General features: G+C 42.4%; 1 long non-coding RNA gene across 2 annotated transcripts in view; it reads left to right on the plus strand.

Moving 5' to 3' along the window:
• The window catches only part of LOC143714124 (uncharacterized), a 284,206-nt gene that overhangs the window by 234,911 nt on the left and 30,764 nt on the right, over window positions 1-18,531 (plus strand). The window contains exon 5 of one of the 2 annotated variants that reach the window (XR_013195409.1): window positions 3,063-3,880. The exons of the other annotated variant lie outside the window; for it this stretch is intronic. This is a non-coding gene — a long non-coding RNA (uncharacterized LOC143714124). Of the gene's footprint in view, window positions 1-3,062; window positions 3,881-18,531 lie in introns of those variants that run through there. 2 annotated transcript variants of the gene reach the window in all.

Below are 18,531 nucleotides of genomic sequence, written 5' to 3' on the forward strand. Positions count from 1 at the left end.
TAAACTTTTGCTGTGTTCCCTTTTTTTACTTACGACTGCTTCGCAAACCGCTTGCTCTTGAAAGATGGTGTTCAGAATTCTTAGTTTTGAGTTTTATATTGTGTAGGTCTCCTGCTAACTGGTTAACTCACATTATTATTGTCTTACTGAAATACTTCTGCTAATCAGCTGTGGGCCACTATTAGCTAAAACTGTGTCTATTAATGCAGATTGTCTCTCGTTCTCACTACTTAGAGGTAAGATTAAGCATGGAGCAAGATTTGTTTTACCAATGTTTGTTACATCAGTCATTCACGCTAGAGCTCGGCTAACATTCCATAACTTACAAGCACTGTTATTGATCCAGTTTCCAAGTGTTCACCGCAATAAATTAGGAAACACTCAGTAAATAAATTAGTACAAGTAAAATAATCGGTTTGTTGATGGACATGCACTTGTTAATGTTGATGGTGAGGAATTACAGTTACAACATCTCAGAATGTACCTCAAACTAAATAGCGTATCACTGAGAAATGTCTTGCTCGAGTTGTCCTTGCGATGGAGGTTTGGGTTGAATGAATACTTCCTCCAATGTTTCATCATCGGACCCGCGCTCGCATTGATATGGTAAAATTGTGCAAATGTATATTATGAGGAAATTAAACAGTTTTTTGACCTTTGATGCATGTAAACCTGTTGTAGGAGACTCCAAAACAACATTAGGAAACTTTAAAATAGCATAATTGGGGCACTTTAAACTACAGTTGTATAGTTTTGCAGATTGTTAGTCGTATAACATGTCATCTTCTAAAAGAAAACAAAGGCTTGGGTATCATGTGATAGCCCACCCCTGACTTCAAGTTTGTTTATTCCGATAACAAGGCTTTCTTTTTTATAATGTTACATTTCACTTTTGAAGCTGTTTCCTGGCTCTGCAGCTCTGAATGCACAGTGGACGTCTGTGGTAACAAGAGCCTGAGCTCCAGGGAGGAATCTAAGATGGGATCATGCAGAAGGGGCCTGGTGTTTTTGCCGACTGACCTCTCTAGCTGCCGCTAGCCTGTGTAATGCTAATTCTCTTTCAAGTGTGTTACATTAGCATCTGTTCGCGGTGCGTCCTGAGCCAATCAGCTTTGATCTGAACATTCTGTCTTTTCAAAGGGCTAAAAAGAGCCCTAGCCTCGGAATCTGCATCGCTCGCGAATGCCGGTAGACTACCAATGATAACGGCCACAGACTATAATAACCGCGGCCTGCTAACAAGGAGAAAAGGCTTAGCATGTAGCGACAGAGTTGTCAGAAGTGCACACTTGCAAACCGTAGGCGTTGCAGTGTCTGCTGGATGAGACCTTGTCCATAAAGTGGTCGTCTTTTGAGAGCATTGCATTGAGGAACACTTCACACAACTCTTAATACATAAAAAGAGCACGCTACCCTTGACTTCCAGACTCTTTATCATTTAATTCAATATGTTTAGTGCTGTTAAATCTATTGACGAGCGCTAAGCCTCTTTTTACGCATCAGTAGTCGTGCTTTCACAGACGTGTGAAGGATTAGCAAATTTTATTTACCCTAATGTTTCCAGATTGATTATAAACAAAATTAGGTCAAAATGTGTAGCTCTTCCACCTGAATTCCTGCTCAACGTCTGGCATTATGTTAATCGGCTGTTAGCAGACTTTTCACAAAAGAATGTCTTAAGCCAAAATGCAATTACATTTTTTCTTTAAATCCTGCTTCTTCCTTTCATTATCCTTTCAACAAAATAAAGTTTACTTTGTGTATGTGTACGTGCTTCAGTTCAAAAGTGCATGATACAAATCCAAAACGCTAACACCTTTTTGAAATGAACATCTGCTAAAAATGTTCAGTGAATATATATATATATATATATATATATATATATATATATATATATATATAATAAGAAAATGATTTTAAATAATATAAAACTAATTTAAAAATAAGATTCACTAATTCTGGCATTACAGGGGGGATGGAAAGATTAGGACTCATTGATTGAATTAAAAATTATAAAGTAAAATCAAATAAATAATAAAATACTATCACTGTTATAAAGTAGGGGAAACCAAGGCTCATTTTTATTTATTTCATTAAACAAACATAAATTAAATCAAATTAAATTCAATTAAATAATAACAATTTCACCATTACATATAAATAAATACATACATGCATAATATATTAACTATAAAACTGAGCATGCAACACCTTCCTTGTATGACAACCAGGCCTAGTCTCCCATGTGTAAAAATATAACAGAAAAAAGCTACTCTGAGTCAGATAAATATTGTTTTTTTGTTTGTTTGTTTTTAAACACACACAAAGCACTATATTATTACAGCCTGACTCATTTATTGAAATCATTTTCCCTTGCAGTATATGCACTGAACAGGTATCCAGTTATATAAGTGCAGTATTCTCTTATTATGTATTGAGTTATTTGCTTTTTTGAGCAGTTGAGTTTGGGAAATAATCTTCTTAGAGTGAAAGAGTTAAAGGGCCACAGGGACCAGATCCAAATCCCCTGCTATTACTGCTTGCTCTAGACATACACACACATGCACTCTCCTTCTCTTTCAGCCACACCAGGGGTGAAAGCTATCCACAACTTTAATTATGTCCCTTCTCTCTCTCTTTCTCCCTCGCTCTCCTCGTCTTCTGAACTATTTCCTCTCTATCCCCACACTCAACCCGTTCACTACCCTGTAGCTGTTCCTCTCAGTACCTGGTTCCCTTCCTTTTCTCTGGTGGTACTCTACACGTCCCCTTATTTCTTTCCATTCCCTGCACAAACACACACACACACACACACTCTCTCTCTCTCTCTCTCTCTCTCTCTCTCTCTCTCTCTCTCTCTCTCTCTCTCTCTCTCTCTCTCTCTCTCTCTCTCTCTCTCTCTCTCTCTCTCTCTCGTTGAAATAGGCATCTTCAGAGTTTAGAGTATGGGTTGTTTTGCATTAAACTACTGAATGTTAGTCAACTCAGAGCTATTAATAGAGGCTGTGGGTATCATGTGCAGTTGTTTTGTGATGGCTGAACTGTCTCTCTCTCTCTATCAGGTCATTTTTCTGCCGTTGGTTTGTTTGCTGATCTGACCTGCTGGTCTGAGCTGTGGGATGGAGACTTACGATCCACTGGGGCTGCAGTAGCACAATTCAATTGAGGAATTCAATTTACATGTTTTTTCTGTCAAAGTGATGAATTGTGTGCAGTAGAACACAGGCTTGGTTTCACAGACAAACATACATGCATATACACACACACACACACACACACTTATGCTCTACGCCTCATAGGCTTTCTTTCTTTCCTCCTTTCTTTCCTCCTTTCTTTCCTCCTTTCTTTCCTCCTTTCTTTCTTTCTTTCTTTCTTTCTTTCTTTCTTTCTTTCTTTCTTTCTTTCTCCTAATAAGTTTGTTTTGCTTTCTTTCCTTTCTTTTCCTTTCCTTGTAGAGATGACTGAATTTTCCTTTCCTTTCTTTCCTGTCCTTTCCTTTCATTCTTCCTGTCCTGTCCCTTTTCTTTTTCTTTCATTTTATTTCCGGTCCTTTCCTTTCCTGTCCCTTTCTTCTTCTTGTACTGTCCCTTTTCTTTTATTTCCCTGTCCTTTCCTTTACTTCTTCCTGTCCTGTCCTTTCCTTCTTCCTGTCCTGTCAATTTTCTTTCCTTTCCTGTCCATATCATTCTTCCTGCCCTGTCCCTTTTATTTTCCTTTCCTTTCATTTCATTTCCTTTGCTTTCCTGTCTTGTCCATTCCTTCTTCCTGTCTTGTCAATATCCTTTCATTTCCTTTCCTTCTTCCTGTTTTGCCCCCTTTCTTTTACTGTCAATTTCCTTTCCTTTCCTGTCCTTTTCTTTCCTTCTTCCTGTTCTGTCGCTTTACTTTTCCTTTTTCTTTCCTTTCCTTCTTCTTGTCCTGTCCTTTTCTTGTTCCTGTCTTGTCAATTATCCCTTCATTTCTTTCTTCATGTCCTGTACTGTACTGTACTGTACTTTCCTATCAGAATTCAGAATTCGTCCTGTCCTGTCCATTTCCGGTCTTTCCTTTCCTTTCCTTCTGATGACGTCATGTCTTTCCTTTCCTTCTGATGCTATTGCACAGTCTCTCTCAGCGTTTCCATCCTATTTGCTGCTATGTATTAATCAGCCTGTAGGAAGCATGCCGTCCTGTGGTGACGGGTCAGTGAGGGCAGAGAACATCCTGTTGCTATCTCATTCGCATGCGCCACTCTCCCAGTTTTCAAACTGAGTTGAAACATGTTAATTATAATCGTACCTTTTTAATTATAAGGTGAACAAAATCATGAGAAAGGAATGGATGAACTCAAAGTTGTCTCGTGTTAGCAGCAGGGCTAGGGTGATGGGTCAGATAATAGTGACATTATTGACGTGAATGTGTGTTCTGGGGACAGCCTTAATGAGAACCACTGGACAGTGTGCTCTTAGTCTGAGGGACATAAACAGCATTAAGCTACATTAAAGAAGATTAAGCCAAGCAATCAAACTCCCGTTTCCATGGCAACGTGTTGTCATTACTGTGGGACGGACAACCCGGCCAAACGACTTAACCACAAAGATCAACTTAATGCTCTCTCTCTCTCTCTCTCTCTCTCTCTCTCTCTCTCTCTCTCTCTCTCTCTCTCTCTCTCTCTCTTCTCTCTCTCTCTCTCTCTCTCTCTCTCTCTCTCTCTCTCTCTCTCTCTCTCTCTCTCTCTATCTCGATTGCATACTAACTCTCTTTCCTTCCCTGCCTCTCTTTCTATTTTTAAGCAACCATAATTCCCGATGATCACCCAATCCTGATCCAGATAATCCTCTAGAATACCTTTTATTTAGAATTTTTTTGCTTATTTACACAAAAGGCCAAAAAGACTGCATTCTCTCCTTTTTTATTCTCCTTTTTCTCCTCAAGCAGAGAGGTGATTGAAATTACTAGATTTCTTTCTTTCCTTCTTTTTACACTCTGTCAGCACTTATATAACAATCTGTCATAATGTAAGAAGTCACCAGCTGTTAAACACTGTTAATTGACAATTAGCTATCAGAATTATAGAAACTTGTGAAATTGGAGAAATATTGTCAGTGGACAGTGATTGAAAATACAAAATAGCTAAAATAGTAGGACATGCCACTTGCAACATCAAGGTCAAAGGTTATTTTCCCAGGAAAAATAAAAACAAACAAAACTTACAAACTGTATACACTACCGTTTGGGATAAGAAAGATGTAATACTTTTATTCAGCAAGGATACATTAACCTGATTAAAAAAACTGCAGTGAAGGCATGCAGTTCTTTTGAACTTTTTTATTCGATAGAGAATCCTAAAAATGTATACATCACATTTTCCACAAAAATATTATGCAGCACAATTGTTTTAACATTGATTATAAGAAATGTTTCTTGAGCACCAAATCATCATATTATAATGATTTATGTTTTATTATGTGACACTGAAGCCTGGAATAATGGCTGTTGAATTCAGTTTTGCCATTACAGAATGAAATTACATTTTAAAATAAATGTAAATTGTATGCATATTTTATTAGTACTGTTTTTATCAAATAAATTCAGCCTGCCAAATGCACACAAACTGTTAAAGAAAATAAATGATGAACAAATTCCAGTATGGGGTCCCACAAAATTCATTGTGTCATTTCCAAAAAATGTGTTGAGAACTGAGGAACATTTTTGTTTGGATTTTCTTTTGCCCAGTGAGTGGAGAATGGAGAATCCGGAGTGGAGTTGGAACGGAGTGACAGAATGCTTTGAGAGGTGGAAATTGTTCTCGCTCCGCTCCACTTACTCACTCTCCTGGCTTCCAGGCATGTCAGTCAGTCACGATGCATTGTGAGACAGTGCACAGTTTTCATTTAAAACAGCACTTGACAGATATGAATAATCACACTCTTGAAATACTTTCCGCTGACCCCGACGTGTGCTGAATGTAAATGGACAATATATTTTTGTTTACTCTAGTCCCCTCATACCATAGTTTATCTATTAATTGAGTTCACAACATTGCAGTGAGTGACAGAGATGGCAGGAGAAAGGATATTGATATTCACCCTCATCTCTCTCTCCCTGACTCTTCCAGAGGGAACTTTTAGCTCCAGAGGATATTAACATATGGGAAACAGGGCCTCCATCTGTCTGTTCTCTCCCCATACATTATTGCCTCTTTATATATTTCAGCCATCCCACCATGTGTTTCTACATTTAGTGTGTTATTCATAGGGAGTTCACAGCAGACATGACTCTCTGTGTGTGTTTGTGTGTGATGGAATGTGTATGTGTGTGTATGCTTTCATGGGGACGATGAATAAGGTCAGTGATCTACAATCTGGGGACAGTACCGGCACCGTTAACCGTTTGTGACCCCCCTGAGAGACATTTTACCTGCAGCCATCTGCAAGGGAGACCCACCGTGCAAATTAATTATCTAAGAGAGAGGGTGTGTGTGTGTGTGTGTGTGTGTGTGTGTGTCTGTGTCTCTGTGTCTGTGTGTGTGTGTGTGTTTGGGTCTGTGTCTGTGTGTGGCCTAGTAAACCCTACATTATGGGGACAAAATGTCCCCACAAAGATGGCAATATCCGAAATCCTTGATGAATCCTGGTGAGGACATTTTTTGGTCCCCATGAGGAAAACAGATTGTAATCACACTGTGATGTTTTTTGAAAATGAAAAATGCGGAAAGTTTTCTGTGATTGGTAGGATTAGGGGTAGGGTTTGGGTTATGGTATAGAATATACAGTTTGTTTGTGTGTGTGTGCCTGTGTGCGTGTGCATGTGTGTGTGTGTTGGTCCGGAAAGTTAAATAGAGGAGATGATGGTATTGTAAAAGTGTTGGGAGAGTAATTGAATGCATTGTGTTGGGTTTATTGTGATTTTACATTGGAAGTCAAGTTGCACAGTATCATTTTTTTTGATCATATAAAAAGTAATAAGTTATTTAAAATTATAAAATACTATTATATTAATATAATATAAATTACATATAAATTGAAATCTTATATTATAGGTTTGATTCATATTTTAAATTTTAAATTAAATTAATCATTTATTTATTAATATTACCATGAATTGTGTTGGCCCAAAAATATCCAAATTCAAACTGACTTATTTACTGGCCTTCTTGTACTAGTATTAGCCATATTACCAAGTGACAGAATATGTGTCATAATTTGAAGTTTGAATGGATGCACAGCCTTTAACGTCGACAATAAAGGATTTGAGCATTTCTCTTTGTAATAGTTTGTGAACCAATTTATTTTGTTATCCTATTAATGTTTTTTTTGCAGTTTATTATTTTCATTTAGCAATGTATTTCCCCTTCTGTCTCGGATCATATCAGAACGAACCTGTGAACCGTTTTTTTGAGAACTACTGAGTTGGAGCATGTGTTTGTGTGACTGAGAAAATGATTTTTAAAAAAAGTGGAGAAGAGAAAAGTGTGGAAAGAAGGAAATGTGCATGTGGGTGTTTTATAAAGAGTTAGTTGAATAGTTGCAATATTAGACTTCACACTGATCTATAAGTGTGTGCGTTTGACAGTTTCTTTTAACAAGAAGTGCAAGTGAACTGAGAAGGGTTTTTCTCATGTCATTCTAAACTTGTATGCACATTTTAAACGACATGATGAATTTTAGATAATTTTATTTTTGTGGTGAATTTTCTCTTTAAGTATGTTATTTTAGCCTGACGTCGTCATACTCAGATTCTAGTCAGAATGTGAGTCTGATACTGCTCCATTGGGCTGTGATTATGGGGCGTGTGTCAACCGGTGTCAACCGAACTAGGAAATAAAAGGCCTCTGAACTCAATTGGATAGACCTAGAACCAATCAGAGCAACGGAGTAAGTGACGTATGTTGAGAGATAGGTTAAAGTTGATAGATTAAACTTTTAAAGGACGGCAAAAACATCTTTCCCATCGACAAATGCCTTGATCGCGGTTATCTGTTCCTCTTCTAAAATTAATGCGCTGTCTATATCTCTATAACACACGCGATAGCGGAATACACAACTCAATTCTCCAGCGTCAGCCATGAATTCAACCCAAGCGCTCTGATGACGTGGAGGGTTACGTTACCGTTGCTCTCATAGATATGATGTCTTTGGATGCTCATCTGTCCATCATCGTATAAAGCCCGCCCTGACAATTTGATTGGTCTGAAAAATATTTGTTCGGGTATAATAGCTCCTCAACGGACCGAGTCCAGACCGAACTTCCCGACCTAAACATTTTGTGGGCGGGGTTCGGGCTGGCATCCAGGCTAATGTTCTTTAGGGTCGAAATAAAATCACAATATGGGAGTGTGGTTCTTAAATCACAAAGGCTGCAAATTAAATTGATGCATGCACAGTGTTTCAGAGTAAAGCATGGCACTGTGTTCTTAAGCAAAACATCATATCAAGCCAATTCTTATTAATTAGCAGCAGATATTAGGCTGCTGTCACTTTAAGACCTGATGCACAGGTCCATTATACTGTTACACATGTGTTTTCTTTCTCAACTGTTTATATTCACTTATAATATAACTGACTGTGTTTATGTGAATACTCACCAAGAAATTTTGACATTGTTTTGTGTGTATTTGATTGTTTAAGAGCAATAAGCAGCAAAAAAGAACTAAATTTAGTACTTTAGTACTGAGTACTGAAATTCAAGCCATGTAACACCATCAATATTCATCCGGAGCAATGACATGAAAATTTTACTTCGTTCATTATTTCAGGTGCCTTTTTAAAAGACAATTGAAAAATGTGTATTATATATATAAAATTCAACACACCAGAGAAGCTAGTATGAGTGACTGCGTTACACGCCACTGCTAAAATCCACCCGTATTTTACTGCTTGACGGGTGTTAATGTCAAGCCCTGATTATTATTAATATTATTATTATTACTTAATAATTTATTTTGTATTTTACAGTAAAATATAAGAGCAATGTTTCTTATATTTTAAATATATAGATACTACTAATATTAATTATAATTATTATTATTATTCATACTCCGGTTGTGAAGGGGAAGTGTTATATAATATATATATATATATATATATATATATATATATATATATATATATATATATATATATAAATTATGTTTGGCATTTTTTCCTTTTTTCTTTTTTTTTTGAGCCCTAATTTTCTTGTTTGTATGCATTTGTGCACACGCACATTTATAAGTCGTGCATATAGTCTATAAAAATCCTAGAGCCTGAAATAGGCTGTAATTTTTCCCTCTTCTGCACTAATCACCGTGCTGCTACTGTTCAGAGGAACAGGCTTTTAAGTTCTATCTCTCTAATTGCCTTGTTCTCCCTTTAGAAATGCCAAACATAATTACATTTAAAAAACACTTCCCCTTCGCAACCCGAGTATGTTCATTTGCACCGCAGTTTTCGACAAGTGTCAAATGTACCGAAGACGCCAATGTGGCAGCTATCACGGTCAGCACACACACGATGGCACTACGATAACTACCTAAGACAGAAACACGCTTTCACTTCATTAAAGGAGTTGTTCACTTTCAAATAAAAAGTTAAGGTTTTTGAGGAAAACATTCCAGGATTTTTCTCCATATCATGGACTTCAGTGGCAATCAGTGGTTTGAAGGTTCAAATGTCAGTCTCAATGCAGCTTCAAAGGCTCGACATGATCCCAGTCGAGAAATAAGGGTCTTATCTAGCGAAACGATCAACCATTTAAAAAAGAAAAAGAAAATTCTATACATTTAAATGACAAATTCCCGTCTTGTACTATCTGTGAGATGCGCCACGCATTACATCATCACGTTGGAATGGTCACGCGTGGACATAGACATCTTGGATGACATGGGGGTGAGTAAATTATCAGGAAATTTTGATTTGAAAGTGAACTAAACCTTTAAGAAATTGCAACAGCATTGTGTTTTAGTAAGGCTCACCACACTGTCTTCCCCATTGCTGTGTAAATATTTGATGTGGTTTCTCTTTCTCTGTGTGAGCGCGTGTGTTTGTGTAAGTGTTGGCTAGTTGTGCCAGTGCTTTTGTTTGAATTATTTGTGAACCTATGACCATCTGAATAATTTACACATGCTGAGATTAGCATTGTTTTGCTTGGCAGCTGAGTTGCACTGAAAGGCAGTGCGGTGTTCTCGCACTTGCAGTCACAAACAGACACCGAGAAACAGCACAATGTTACACTGAACTCGCAAATATACACGATTAACATGCACAGAGAGTGTGTGTAGCGGTACCCTCAAAACGTGCCTATCAGAAAGTGGTAATTGGTAAGCTGTAAGCACTGTTTTATATTCAAATGGAGATGTGAGACTCTCTTACTCTTTTTTTTCCCACGCTGCTTTGCTCTTATTAGTCTCCCCTAATAATTGGGGTCCGTCTGACCCCCTCCATTCCCACCTCACCCATACACACACACACACTCCGGCAAAGACCACGTATAATGGCTGGCATTGTGTCTGAGACTCCAATTAGTGCAGATCGAATAGGGGTTAACTCGCTCTCAGAGATGGGAGCTGTCTGGAGCACATTGTGAGGCATTTGTGTACATGCGCATCCTCGCTTGAACCTTTGTTGTTCGTGTTTGTACAATGTAGTCTCAAGAAGTTTCAGTGTTTAAGTTCTCTAAAATGCCCAGACTGTCCTCACACCAATTAACATTCATTTACAAAGTGAGAAGTGTTTTTGTCTGTCCTCTTTGGAACCAATTTGTCTGTGTTGTGTGTATGCGAGTCTGTGATGGGATTATGAAGATGGATAAGACATGTTTTCTCAAGTTTATAAAGATAAGGCTGAACTTCCTCAACTTTTAAGTAATAGAAAAGAAAAAAAAAATCAAGAAAACATTTTTCAAGTCCATGGAACTCATTTGGTGTCTAGTGTTGACAGGGCTTTATTTCATCACCTCACAGATATAGAAGAAAGAAAGAAAAAACTGCAGACAGACGGTCTCATAATGGAAAGGAGAAAAATAGCTGTGTTGGGGTGGGGCAGAGAGAGTCACATTACTGTCCCTGGGCACTTGATTGGCTGAAGGAGTGACATCTTTTCTCACAGATTATAGCGCTGTTGTGTATTTTTTGTCAACAAGCCAAGCGTCACTATTCTTATTGCTCATAATTTGTTATTTTCACAAATCCCTCAGGACTTCATCCATATTCAGAATATACAGTAGATATATCAGGTTGGACTCTTTTAACTTGAGCCAGTGAACAGAAGACCCATGCGGTGCCCCAGAGGCCCTATCGGCCTTAGCCTGGTCTAGGGACCATAATATGATCGAGATATTTGGGGTGTGCGCTTTTGACTTAGGATAGGGAACAGAGGTTCCATGTGGGGCCCAAGGCATGTCTAGACACCAGAATATTGTAGAGATATTGAGGGAGGCTCTTTTAATTTGGTGAAGAGAACAGAGGCCACCGTTTGAGGGTCCAGATGCCCTTAGAGGCCCTAGCCTTAGAATATCATAGAGAGGGCATTGTTATTTTTAGTATTATTTATATACCTTTTTTTCATATTTTGAATTAGATTTATTTTTATATATTTTCAGTTTTCATTTTTAAAAATGAAAAAAATGTATTCAGTTTTTTCAGTATAAATGTATTCAGTATATATATATGTATGTATATATATATATATATATATTTTTTTTTTTTTATTTTTTTTTTTAACTGTACCTTGAAAAATGGTGTGAAACACTGTTCAGTTTCACATTGCTAAGAAATTTCACAAATAATTACAAAGAAACGGCAATTAGCACATTAAATTAAATGAAATTAAATGTTTTGTAAAACTTACTCTAATCTGTTTTATGTGTAACTTTTTTAAGTGTATTTCAAAAAACGATTTTTAAAAGTGTTAGCTAGCAATAAGAACGCTGCATCAGGGTGTTTTTTGTTTTTTTTACTTGTCGTGTCTAAACACTAGAATATTGTCAGGCCAACTCCAATACCATTAAAATGTTCTGCATAAAACAATCATTTTGAGTTATTTTTTGCTTTCACCTCACCAGAATTTAATACCCCCACTCATAAGTGTACCTTCAGTTAAATTAATCTTTCAGTTTAAAGTACCTGCCTGGAAGTCTTGATATTTGAAGCGTATTAAGAGCCTCTCCCCTTCCCACAAGCAGCAGAGGAGCAGGCTTTCAAATCTCTCCTGCAGAACAGACTGAGTCATTTCTCTGCAGACTGATGTGCAGTTGGAACTCAGTGAGACCAAATGAAGTTTTCCTCCATCAGTGGTGCCTGAAGTGCTTTCAATCACAACACTAAACTGAAACAAATAGCTTGCCCATTTCTCTCAGTCTGCATTTCTCCCTCTCTTTCTCCCATCTCTCGCTCCTTCTCCCTCCCTTTGAATGAGTCAATCAGGGGGCTTTAGTCGCACTTCTCGATTAGCAGGAGCCACTTGAATGCGGCGTGCTTTTTCACATGAAAAGTGGGCATTCGCATTCATTTTCAACTCCTTAAATCTCACATGGCCATCGTCATTAGGGAGCGTTCACCAATTACGCATCTTTGACAAGGGTAATTCTCATCATCGAATATCTGAGGTCTTCATAAAGGAGATGGATAGAAAAGCGAGGGTGAGTTGTAGAGGAGTAATGATGCCCCATTGAGGCTTTTGATCCTGAAACCATGTTCACATGCAATCTCTCACTCCAGAAACCTATCCTGCAAACCAAAAAAAGTACATATCCCATCTTTGCTACATTTTAATGCCTTTCAAACTCATATGAAAGCTGCTTGCAGGGTTCATGAGCTGAACCCATTAAGCTTTACATACATGAATGATACCTCAAGTTTTGCGGTTTAATTGAGAAGATTCATACTATCAGCCCTCTATATTAGGGGTTAATATTTCACATATGCAACAAATTCAAAACTAGGTGACTTAACAATATCTGTCCTTAACCACTGACTAATAAATTCTCAGATTTCACTCACCAGTGACAGAGTTACAAGCTAAGCAAAAGTTTAGCACAGACACATCTGACTAAGCTTTTGAGAGTTTTTCACTGACCATTTCTACAGCGCACTATTACTTTTGATATCATGTAAATGGATGTGCAGCATGTTCCAACGGACCGTACTCTCTAGTGTGTAGGCGCCAGTCTCTCCATCGCTTTGCTGAGACCAGTCTTTTTCCTCACAGGCACTCAAAGAGAGAGAAAGCAAGAGAGTCTTAGAAGTGATGTGCTATATGTATTTTTTTTTCTGTGAAAATGACAGTTTGTTTGGAATTATTCAGCCTTTAAAGGGTTTGACCCAAAAATGAAAATTATGTCATTAATTACTCACCCTCATGTCGTTACAAATCCGTAAGACTTTCATCGTCGGTCGACGGAACTCAAATGAAGATCTTTTTGATCAAATCTGAGAGCTGAGAATGAACCTCATTGTTTCTCGCGAAACACACGAGAATGAACCTCATTGGATCTCGCATGTCAAGTGAACATGCTTGAGCTTCTGTTTACCACAACTGATGAGTGAGTTGATAACGATCGAGTCACTTCAGTAAACTTGGAATAAACCGCTCAATTGATATGAATTAGTTTTACGATCTCTTTATTAACTTTTTGAAGCGTCAAAGTGATAGGGGGGGACAGAAAGCTCTCAGATTTCATTAAAAAGATCTTAATTTGTGTTCCAAAGATGAACTAAAGTTTTACGGGTTTGGAATGACATGATGGTGAGTAATTAATGACTGAATTTTCATTTTTGGGTGAACTATCCCTTTAAGAACGTCCTGGTTGCGTATGCAACCCACCGTTCCCTGAAGGAGGGAACGGAGGACGTAGTCGACGTCGACTGAATTGGGATCTCGCTAGAGAGCCTGTCTTCTTCGAGTACTATTGAACGAGCCAATGTAATTGGCGTGCGTGATTCGCATCACACACTCCGCCCCCGCGGCGCGGGTATAAATACGGAAGTGGATGCACGCACTAGTTGCTTTTTCGCTGAGGAGCCGAGAGTAACCCGGGGTCAGCGGTGGTCCAGCGGTAGTGGCAAGGGGACTACGTCCTCCGTTCCCTCCTTCAGGGAACGGTGGGTTGCATACGCAACCAGGACTTTCCCTTTCAGTCGATAACGTCAGACGTAGTCGACGTCGACTGAATTGGGATCACCCTTTGAACGCGCCACTAACGCTGCCACCTTCCAGTGCCTAAACCAAAGCCTCCTGATGCCCCCGCAAATTTAAGGCGGGGAAGGACAGGGGTTAGGCCAGGGAAGTCACTGCTGTTCCTACAGGACCACTGGGAAAGCGTTCCCCGTACATTGGAAGGAAGGGACGCTGCGGAAGCCACGTCCAACCCAGAGGGAGGTAACGTGGAAAATACAGATATGAACTGGGCGGAAACCGGGCAGTCTAACATATGGAATGTCACTGGGGTGGCTCCAGCCTAAGACGGGGGAGACACACGGGACAGTGACGGCAGAGAGACTCTGCCGAGGGAAGACACGGGCTCACCGCAGGGAGCCGTACCGTGGAAGAATACACATATGGGGTCGCCGAAGGGACCGCAACATATGGACCCAGCCTAACACAGGTTCCACACTGCTTACGAGTGGTAGGCCTAACACCAGACGTTCCGCACGTCCGACGTCGGAGGGGTGTGGAGGAACTCAACAGGGTTACATTTTAAGGGAACTCACTGGAGTAGAAAGGCGCACGTATCCAGTCCATAGGTGGGGAATGGCGCAGCAAGCCGACACTTGAACCGGGCTCACGGTGAAACTGGCTTCATGAGAAGGGAGCCCACGGGAAGCAGCGGTTCAACTAGGTGTCGTCCAGCCCCCAACTCTAGAATCTGTTTTAGCAAAGCATATCGTCAACGCCCAGGCGGAGCACTTTACACTCATCATAGAGGAGCTCAACACCTAAGTGGACATGTTGCATCTCGGATCTTTACCGAAATGAAGGCAAGCACTAAGTGCAACTTTGCATGGAAACAGCCTTCCCTCTCTGCTGAATTCCAACAGATATTTGTAGAGCTGGTCTGAGGTCTATGACTTGCATTCTGTACACGTCCAAGCGAACGGACAGAGAAGCCAGGGCTGGATCTGCCTCCTCCAGGGCAGCGCTTGCAGGCTCACCACCTGCTCCTATTACGGGAGAGGTAGGAACCTTGGGCACAATCCGAGCCGGGGTCTCAGCTTGTGAGAGTTAGCCGGCCCAGACTCCAGGCACAATACGTTGACCGAAAGCGAGCAAGTCCCTACCCTCTAGTAGAGACCACGCGAGCAGGAGAACTGATATAACAGATTTTTTAACTCACTGCCTGCAGTGGCTCAGGGGCGGTCTCTGCAGTGCAGTCGCACCAGGGACAAGGCCCAAGAGGATAAAGAGGGACACAAGGATTTACAAGACCTTGCTCCTCAGGAACCTGACGATCAGAACGTGCTTCTGCATACTTCTGCAACACGATGAGCGTCGTTTAAACACCGAGGCAACATCATTTTGAGGGTGAAGGAAAACAGCCTACTGCAACCCATTTTGCAGGAAAGAGAGCACTGAAGTGATCGAAAGCTTTCAGGATCTCCTCTGGAGAGAAGACGCACTCAACCACTAGGTTCCACTTCTAAAGGCGTAAGCACGCTCCCCAATTCTAGGGGGTGCTCGCAGAAGTGATGGTATCTATCACATGTTCTTGTGATAGCCACCTGAACCTCCGCGTTCCGATATAAGACCGTCCGGAATCTCCGGGGGCAGAACGCGTGTGCTATCGTGCCCCGTCCCCGAAAGAGTTTTCAGGGGAAGTCAGGAAGGCTGATGATGGGAACCAGGTCCAGTTGGGCCAATAAGGGGCAACTATGAAGACCTGTTGCTCTCCTGACTTGGCACGTAGGTGCAAGCGACAGGCGCAAAAGACAGGAGCATTGCTCAACACAACATGTGAAGATCACTGGGCTTCAGGAGCATTTTCTGCTCAGCACTTGGGTGTGACAAGTTCACTGAGCTTCAGGAGCATTCCTGCTCAACACTTGAGTGCGAAGAACTACACTGAGCACCAGGAGCATTTCTGCTCAGCACTGCGTGTGACGAATTCACTGAGCTACAGGAGCATTTCTGCTCAACACCTGAGTGTGATGAACTCACTGAGCTACAGGAGCATTGCTGCTCAACACCTGAGTGCGATGAACTTCACTGAGTTTCTGGAGCAATTCTGCTCAACATGAAGTGTGATGATGATTTCACTGACCTGAGCAGGCGCAAGGCGACCATGAGTCGCAGTCACTCTTAGAAGGCTCACTGGGGTTAAACGCATTTCTGCGGGCCCCTGGGGCAGCTGAGACCCAGTGTTTGTCCAAGGGTAGTCCGCTAGGTTTACACAAACACTGGTGGAAAGATGAAACCGGGGGGCAACTGAGCGGCCCCGGAATGGTCATGACCCAGCTGGACCCAGGGGATGGAGTGTCCTCAGAAGCTTCTGACTCCAAGGAGGAGGTGACGGGTGAGTTGTGACAGCAGCGGTCGCAATGTCTAACAACTCGAGGCACGAATGCCCGTGTAGTCGGGGGTCGCCCAGGCCCCCGTTAAAACACGCCCATGTACATGGCCCCTCTGTTGAAGAGGGTTTGGCAGCAGACCGGGATGAACTATAGTCACACAGGGTGAGCTGCTCTGCAACGGTCACCTCGGGACTCGATCATGAAGCTAGCGCTGAAGCGGTCACATATGGAGGAAGCCAATGGCTGCAACTACCATATACCCCAGGAGCCTCTGAAAGTTCTTCCAGTGGGACCCTTTCTCACTTCAAACACCAGCTGAACACATTCTCATTGGAGAAATGTGTTAGACCGAGTCCATCTCCAAAACTGAAAAAGAGATACTAAGCCCGTGGGCGAGATTACTCTCTTCCAGTTGACCTGAAGACCCAACGGGCTCTGGAGCACTCGAAGGGAAGGACACTGTACTGATACTCCATCCTTACACGCAACCCACAGGATGGCCTGCGGTGCGGAAGGTAGAGATCTGTCTTTAAGCACATGTCTTTCAGGTCGGAGCTGCAGACCAATCCTGGGCCAAGATGGTCACGACCCACCACCTAGTAGCACGAAGAACGAGTTTACAACTGGCCTTCGTACCGGCTGGAGGAGCGGCTATATCAAATCCTTCGCCAGCAGGATAAGATAAGCACGCACAAGTCAGGAGCACTGCTCAACGCTCGGTGTGATGAATATCACTGAATTTTCAGGAGCACGTCTGCTCAACACCTAATGTGATGACTATCACTGACTTGAGCGGGGTAGCCGAGCCTGAGGTGGGGCAGCAAAGTAGAGAGAGTGGTGTTAGTGTGCTGTGCAACACTTACCTGTCCCCACAAGCGGCAGGGGGCGCGTGAGAAGGCGGAAGACCGGGTCCTCGAACGCACCAAGCTGCCTGCTGGCGACCAAGGGGGAGCTGAGGGGTGTAAGGCTATACAGGGTCACACCCGCCAGACTGGCCCTCTTGAGACCCAGGAACAGATGAAATTGCTCTCTCTTTGAAGTGTGGGTACCGCTTGCTCCGCTTTTTTTTTTTTTTTTTTAGGGAGCCAGCGGCGGAACAGACACACACACAAACAAAGGCTCCACCCGGCCCTCACCCGGGGGAGGGAGTGATCGTGCCACTCCAAGAGCATCTCATCCATTCCCGGGCGGCCCGCTCCGAAATGCTTTCGCTGTCGCTTGCCACCTGGCTTGGCAGCGCCTGGAGCGGGCTGGGCGTCCCTACTGCGGCCGGCTCCATGCTGAGGCCTGGGTGGAGGCTGCTGCGGAGGGCCAGCAGGAGCGGCGGCCGGGGAACGCCCACGGCGACGAGCAGGCGGAGGAGCTGCCACCGGCGGCGGGTGGAGGCAGCAGCTGGCCACCGGGGCAGGATGTGCCGGATGACCTCCGTCTGCGCTTGAGCGGCAGAGAACTGTTGGATGCAGTTCTCCACCGCGTCGCCGACCAGCCCAACCTGGGAAATTGGGGAGACCAGGAACCGAACCTTGTCCGCATCCGCCATACCAACCAGGCTGAGCCAACGAAGGCGCTACTGGACCACCAAGGTGGACATCGCCAGACCGATCACGCACGCTACGACACCCGTACCCCGGAGGGTGAGGTCGGATGCAGTGCGGTGCTCACCTATGAGCGCACGGTCTGGATTACCCTCGTGCATGCCATGGGTGCCCTGGCCTGCAGCAACGCCATGGCACGCAAGAGGAAGCGGCTTGCCCACAGGCTTTGTAAGCTCTGCCCGTCGGAACGGACAAAACCTCACAGGCCTTAGGGGGGAGACGAGGATCCCCCCAAAAGGCAGCGGCCGCCGGACACAGGTGCACCTGTGTCGACAGACCGCTCCAATGGAGGGACACCTCGCAACCCTTCACCGTTCCTCCATCAAGGGTAATGAGGGGGAAAAGCTATTCAGGCAGTTTCTGGCAGAGAAAGATGCTGTTCACCACCTGATAAGCTCTCCATGCATTTCGGGAAAGAAAGGCACTGGGGCGGCGAGCTGAGAACCAGCGCGGCCCGCCCCAAGATACCAA

The sequence above is a fragment of the Siphateles boraxobius genome, unplaced genomic scaffold (assembly GCF_051911475.1).
Source record: "Siphateles boraxobius isolate OS27281-9 unplaced genomic scaffold, OSU_SipBor_1 53, whole genome shotgun sequence".
Taxonomy (NCBI): Eukaryota; Metazoa; Chordata; class Actinopteri; order Cypriniformes; family Leuciscidae; genus Siphateles; species Siphateles boraxobius.